This window comes from Squalius cephalus, assembly GCF_949319135.1.
Source record: "Squalius cephalus genome assembly, chromosome: 25".
Taxonomy (NCBI): Eukaryota; Metazoa; Chordata; class Actinopteri; order Cypriniformes; family Leuciscidae; genus Squalius; species Squalius cephalus.
The window spans coordinates 18,758,895-18,765,855 of record NC_137146.1 but is presented as its reverse complement, the minus strand read 5'-3'; the positions used below and the strand labels follow the sequence as shown (position 1 = coordinate 18,765,855).

The 6,961-nt window shown below is 34.5% G+C and overlaps 1 long non-coding RNA gene across 2 annotated transcripts; it reads right to left on the bottom strand.

Annotated features, from left to right (window-relative positions):
- Positions 1 to 2,419: 2,419 nt before the first annotated feature.
- Positions 2,420 to 6,742, bottom strand: LOC307154040. 2 transcript variants are annotated; one of them, XR_013820260.1, is made up of 5 exons: positions 5,979 to 6,742; positions 5,723 to 5,750; positions 5,320 to 5,566; positions 4,761 to 4,922; positions 2,420 to 2,870 (listed from the first exon to the last, which is right to left on the bottom strand). It is a non-coding gene; the product is annotated as an uncharacterized lncRNA (long non-coding RNA). The 2 variants fall into 2 exon arrangements; XR_013820261.1 differs by lacking the exons at positions 4,761 to 4,922; positions 5,723 to 5,750; positions 5,979 to 6,742 and adding an exon at positions 3,419 to 3,513 and having other exon boundaries at positions 5,320 to 5,380.
- Between the last annotated feature and the right edge of the window lie 219 nt (positions 6,743 to 6,961).

Below are 6,961 nucleotides of genomic sequence, written 5' to 3'. Positions count from 1 at the left end.
ATGTATATTTACTTCTTTCAAGTAATAAAGTATTCTCTTAAGTTTATAATCTGCCATTGAAAGTACATACGGGTGAGGGGTTCGAATGCCGGTCGCCATGTTGCCCCTCCATCTTGAAACTACATTAACCAAAGAGGGACATGCCTGTAAATTCAAGCTTCGCCTTTTGCGTTTTTCACTCAGTGACACCGTGACGAATGCGAGGGGGAGATTACTCGCGAGCTCGCGAGTGCCGGCAGATTTGAAAGATAGTGTGGTGTGTGTGTGTGTGTGTGTGTGTACTCACATTTGAAAGAGAGAATTAAATTGTCAACGCGACAGACAAATCAGCAAGACCATAGTCAATACTGGAGTAACTTTTCCCAGAGCTCATGAGGAGAAAAGATTTTAAAACGGACGCCGAGGTTGCCTGCTTTCTTCTCGACAGGTAATTCAGCCTGTTGTAATTCATTTGTGTAAATTCTAAGTTTTATAGTTGCTTGTCTAACCATAGCATAGTTGTGCATAACGCCAGAACGACCTCTAGTATAACTTCATCCTCGCGTCAATGGTGAAAAAGTATTGTTTACCTTGTAACATAAATCTGTGCTGCAACTGATCACAGGTGATGAATAGTTTTAAAGGCGCAATTTTTTTAGCTATATAAAAAAAGGACACTGTAAATTTTAGTTATTTTTAATTGCTTTTACTTTGTACACATTGTAACGTTAGCCTAATCTGATTATGCTGGGATAGCCGATTCCAAGGGTGACGTTTACCTCCTGACATCTGTCCTGTAGTTTTATTCATTTTAGACGTATTGTTTATTATTGTCATGGAGTCGATAACTGGAAGCCATGTTAATCTTGGAATAATACGGCCACCGTAGGAGTTAAAACGCCCTCGGAATTGAGAGGAACAGAAACTAATATTCACTGGGTAGTCATATACAATTTCACCGCTAGATGGGGGTAAAAATCACACAGTGTAGCTTTAAATATTCAACCATGTTGAATTTCAGGCCATAAAAATGCAAGCCCTAAAAATACAATGCATTCAAATGCAAGCATGGTTAATGCAATGCCTATTTTTTTTTTCAAGTAGTGCAATTCAACAGGCTTTTTGTTTCAAAAACATTTGACATTATTTTACTTTCATACATCTCGTAATAATGAGAAACTTTCTCGTAATAATGACTTATTTTCTCGCACTTCTACGCATGCGTAAAGCAGCGGAGCAGAAGGGCGTGCCATGCTATAGCGACATCCCCTGGTCAAAGCCGTGTAAATGCATCACAGCAAACATGGCACACTCTGCAGTGAATAACATTAATGATAAATGATCAGTATATGAGACAGGCTTCCATACTAGATAGTCTTTTATTCATTTAATATTCATTTGTATTTTTGTGTATGAACAAGCAGCAACACAGAAGGGTGATCCATCCCATACAGAAATGTAATATATGTCAATATATGTAAATTACATATATAATGTTAGTGCCCATGTATGTCTGCTGCATATATGAGAATATATGCAAAATTCATATATGTAAAACACATATACATATATGAAACATATATTTCAAAATATATCAAAAATGGCCGTTTTCATGTAAGTGCCATATATTTTCCCGTATATGCACATAAATGTGAAATATATGTAAGACGCATATATGTATACACGCATATATGGCGCATATATGTATACACGCATATATGGCGCATATATGTATACACGGATATATGGCGCATATATGTATACACGCATATATGACGCATATATGTATACACGCATATATGGCGCATATATGTATACACGCATATATGACGCATATATGTATACACGCATATATGTATACACGCATATATGACGCATATATGTATACACGCATATATGACGCATATATGTATACACGCATATATGTATACATGCATATATGTACTTATTTCTATAGTACATACTTTCACATGTATTAGGGATACAAACCTTATATCTGAATGCCTTGAAATTAAATGCCTATAGTTGGAGATTGTCTATTGTGTGAATACCAAATATAGTATTTTAATACAATAATGCAGTGTTTTCTTTGTCATTTTTGACAAATACATCCACAAAGTACCATAACCATATGCCACAGCTTTAAAAATGCATCAGTATCACATGCATGTACACTGTAAAACTTTTCACTGTAAATTTACAGTTAAATACTGGCAGCTGGGTTGCTATCCACATACTGTATTTTTACAACACTACTACAGTAAACAGCATTTACAGTACTCCACTGTAATTACCAAATACAGTATATACCACATTTTACATTATTAAACTTGTCGACAGCAATAAATTGTATTTTTACAGGGAATACTGCTTTTATTATTACATAATTAAAATATTATACTTTAAGGTTTCATAAGAGTAGTCACACTAGGAAAAAGAAAACATTTTCTGGGTTTTAAAACATTTATTTAGTTAAATTGCCTTCTGTGAACATGTTGGCTGAATTACTTTTTAAACATAAAATGCAATTTTAACACTTAAACAGGTAACAGTTAGCACTTAATTAAAGGAATAGTTCACCCAAAAATTTAAATTAGCACATGATTTACTCACCCTCAAGTCATCCTAGGTGTATATGACATTATTCTTTCAGACGAATACAATCAGAGTTCTATTAAAAAATGTCCTGGCTCTTCCAAGCTTTATAACGACCATAGTCCATAAAAGTGCAAACGAAATCCCATTCAAAGTCTGCAAGGTTTCGCAGAAGTGAGGACACCTGTAGGCTTACAGTGGTGTTCTTGTTTTGCACAACTTGGCCAGTTTTCTTTGAAGTTACTTGTCCTTTCTTTGTTTTTGATCCACGTTCAGGATTGATGTCAAGAAAGCGTCTAAAAGGCAGAAAAAAACAACAATTAAATATTATTAACTGAGTGTATATATTTTGACAAAGAGAGACAGCACAAAAGCGGTCTAAAACTGAACAACATGAAAAAAATAAAATAAATGCAATGTTGGATGTTGTGAAAAAAAAAATGCAATGTTGGATGTTGTGATCAATAACTGATATTTTTTCTGCCCTGGTAAAATACATCAACTCAATGTGTCTGTTTACATGCACACTGTCAACTAACTAAATTTTTGGAAGTGGGGTTGCCAGATTTAAAGTTTTATTCTACAACTTTTGTCTACTCATCACCCAGCTCATTAACAATATCATGCCCTCATCAGGTCCCATCAGAGTATCAGTGGAAAGGCAGTCTTTAGACTCTCCGTTTATATAGAGCACACACTGCCAGAATCCAGCCCAAACCTTTGTGACAGAAATAATTTAACTTAATTGCAAGCCTTGCAAGTTTATTGCATATATGACAACATGATTTACCAGACTAAATGCATGTTTGCACCCAAAAATTTTAATTCTGTCATTATTACTCACCCTCAAGACTTTTGTTCATCTTCGGGACACAAATGAAGATATTTTTGATGAAATCTGATAGTTTTGTCCTTCCATTGATATCAATATCATTGCAACTGTCAAAGCCCAGAAAAGTGGTAAAAACATTGGTAAATATATAGCTACAGTGGTTCAACCTAAATATTATGAAGCAGGGTTTCTGCACATTTTTTAAAGTCAAATTTAAGGCTTTTTAAGACCTTTTTAAGACCCGAAGAAATCAAAATTAATACCATGCATTAGGGGTGAGCAATATTGACAAAATATGTCTCGATCGATATTTTCAAAGTTTTCTTGATAATAATTAGATAACATTTTACGGATTGTGTTTCTGTGCTTGGTGCCATGGCTTGTTTAGGCCTGTTGACAGCTGACTGACAAAGATATTCATATTCTATGCAGTGGTCAGTTTACAGCAGTGACAGAAATTAACATTTTTTATTAAGGGGTAATATATTTGCCACCTTAAATTGATTTCAAGGGGCATTTTCACCTATATACGGACATTTGTAGATGTTTCAACAAGATATCTTTCACATCTACTGCAGTCAGATTCACCCGTGTTCACTCTGAAGGAATCACTCACATGGCTGGGCACTTGTATGACACATCAAGGATGTTAAGAGGCTAAAAGCAGGTTTAAAAATTGAAGTCAACAGGGTGCAAATTTTAAAAAGAGGATAACACGGTGTAGGCAACACCGATTTTTGTCGTTGTTCTCTGTATTGACAGCACTCCAAATTTACAAAAAAATTAGCTCAATGTTAAAATTGACCGGAGTTCTCCTTTAAGGTTGCACTAGTTACATGGATTATTTAAACAATGTTTTTACTAGCTTTCTGGGCCTTAAAAGTTGCAAAGACGTTGCTGTCTATGGGTGGTTCAGAAACCTCTCAGATTTCATCAAAAATATCTTAATTTGTGTTCTGAAGATGAACGAAGGTCTTACAGGTTTGGAACGACATGAGGGCGAGTAATTAATGACAGAATTTTCACTAATCCTTCAACTGAAAACAACTTGCACCGATATATCTTAAAATATATGACTGCCACTGTTTTATCTCAAGATGCACACCAGTAATGTTTTTTTTTTTTTTAATGATACATTATTATAAAAGCTGCTTAAATACCCTAATTTTATTAAGGCCTAGACCTGGCTTAAGCTAAGCCCTGTATGGAAACCAGGGCCATATTGTTCATACCAGTAGTCAACATAATAAATACTGTCAAGTCAAGGTTAGTGACACAATTCAGTCTAATATATATATATATATATATATATATATATATATATGTATGAATGGCAAATATGCCAATGACTAACCTCTGACCAAACTCAAGGTGCTGCCTCTTCCTGGTACTGCAAGCTGAAGTTATAGGAGGAGGCAAACAGCGCTGCCAGGCCAGTGATGAAGAGGCTGTGATCCTTCACACACACCTTGACCTTCCAAACTTAATATCCAGCACTGGTTGCTTAGAGATTGACCTGTAATGGAATAAAAAAGAAAATAAAAAAAAAGAATAAATAAATAATATTAATAATTAAAATAACTACTGTGGGTTCCACTGTGGTTCGATGTAGTTGTCTATTCATAGTTCTATGAATTAAATTTTTCAACTAAAAATTAAAATTGTTTAGAATGCTAAAATGCACTGGCATATAATTTTGTTTGTTTTAAGCATAAACTCACTTAATTTTGACTTATTCTTTCAGAAAACAAGACAATTTTTACGTGTCTAATAAATGCTTCATGTAAGAATTGTAGATATCTGGACTGGAAACAAAATAAAAACACTAATTAAGAAAAACATATTTTGCAGTAGGGTGAGTAAATGATGGCTTTTCATTTTAGGTTTCATCTACCCCTTTAATGTTTACATACCAGGAAATAAGTCGTGGACTTTCTGGCAAATGTAGATTGCTGGACATCAGCGATGCAAATTTCTGAAACAATTTTTAAAAAGGACAGCACAACCTTGATCAACAGAACCCAAAACATAAAACATATTACAAATTAATGAGATTTGCTGAATAATCTCTACTTATCTGCTTGAAGGATAACACCGTCTAACTTCTTTGAATTAGGGAGTAGTTGTAGGACCATGGGATGGCAATCAGGAACAGGCCTACTACATTTGAAAACAGCATTAGGAACATGGATTTTCATGTGCTAGCAAAATTCTGACAACGATTCAAAAGCACGATCACAGAACTGACAGAATTTGACAGCATTTTTTTTTTTTACAACATAGACTATAACTGTAACACTACTTAAAAGCACTTACATTAACAATGGCCATCAGATTACAAAGCCTAAAACGAAAAAAATATCAAATGCACGTCATGCAAATAGCATGGTAAAGGTTGTCTATTATATGAAATGTCGAAGTTAACGTTACTTGGTAAACAGGTGGAACAGAGTCAGTGAATTGCTTGCGCGGCCACGGTAGTAAACCGCGTTCGCAAAATCAAACCAAATACGTGAAAACAATGTAGAAATGCGAACGCAAAAAAAAAAAAAAAACTTATATATTGGCTTACCGTATCACTCAGTTGAACAATTCTCCATCTTCTCAAACTCTAAATCCCACTTATCGTCACGCGCAGGTTAGATTATTCAATGACAAATTCTTCCATCCGTCTTCAGGTAGCTGCTACCGTTAACGTCGTCCATTTTCTGCTGCGTCACAGGCAACTAATGTTTGAAACACGAACCGAACCGAACCGAACCTCAAAAAAGCTTTAAAATTGCTCACAGATTCGCAGACATTGTTTATCTTGATAACAGGAATGATTATTTGTTCAGTTGAATCCCGCTGACAAAACGAGTTTGCCTGTTGTAGCTGCCTAACGTTACTGTCTGCTCGCATGACGCGTCACATTTGAACTGAATTGAGCGCGAAAGAAATCAATCCCACAATGCAATGCCTTTTCAGTCAGTATGATGGTAACGAATTTATCAGGACGAAAACATAAATGTGCTGTATATTTACAGCTGTTCTGTAAAAGATACAGCTTAATACTGTATTATGGAAATACAGTAGCCTACAATTCTGTAAGAAATTCGTTGTAAATTTACAGTAAAGGGTTACAGTGTATGTTTACATACATTTATTAAATATGTTGAAAACAAATATGTATGTCACATATTTATAATTAATGTTGTCCATATATGCGAGAAACCAATACTATACTGTAATATATGCAGATATATGGTATCATATATGGATGAACTCAAATATTTTCTTCACATGTTTGGACACATACATGTTCATATATGCTGCAGGCATATATTGTGTTCTCAGATAAGTCAAATATATGTATAGATATATGTTGCAGTCATATATTGTGTTCTCAGATAAGACAAATATATGTATAGATATATGTTGCAGTCATATATTGTGTTCTCAGATAAGTGAAATATATGTATAGATATATGTTGCAGTCATATATTGTGTTCTCAGATAAGTCAAATATATGTATAGATATATGTTGCAGTCATATATTGTGTTCTCAGATAAGTC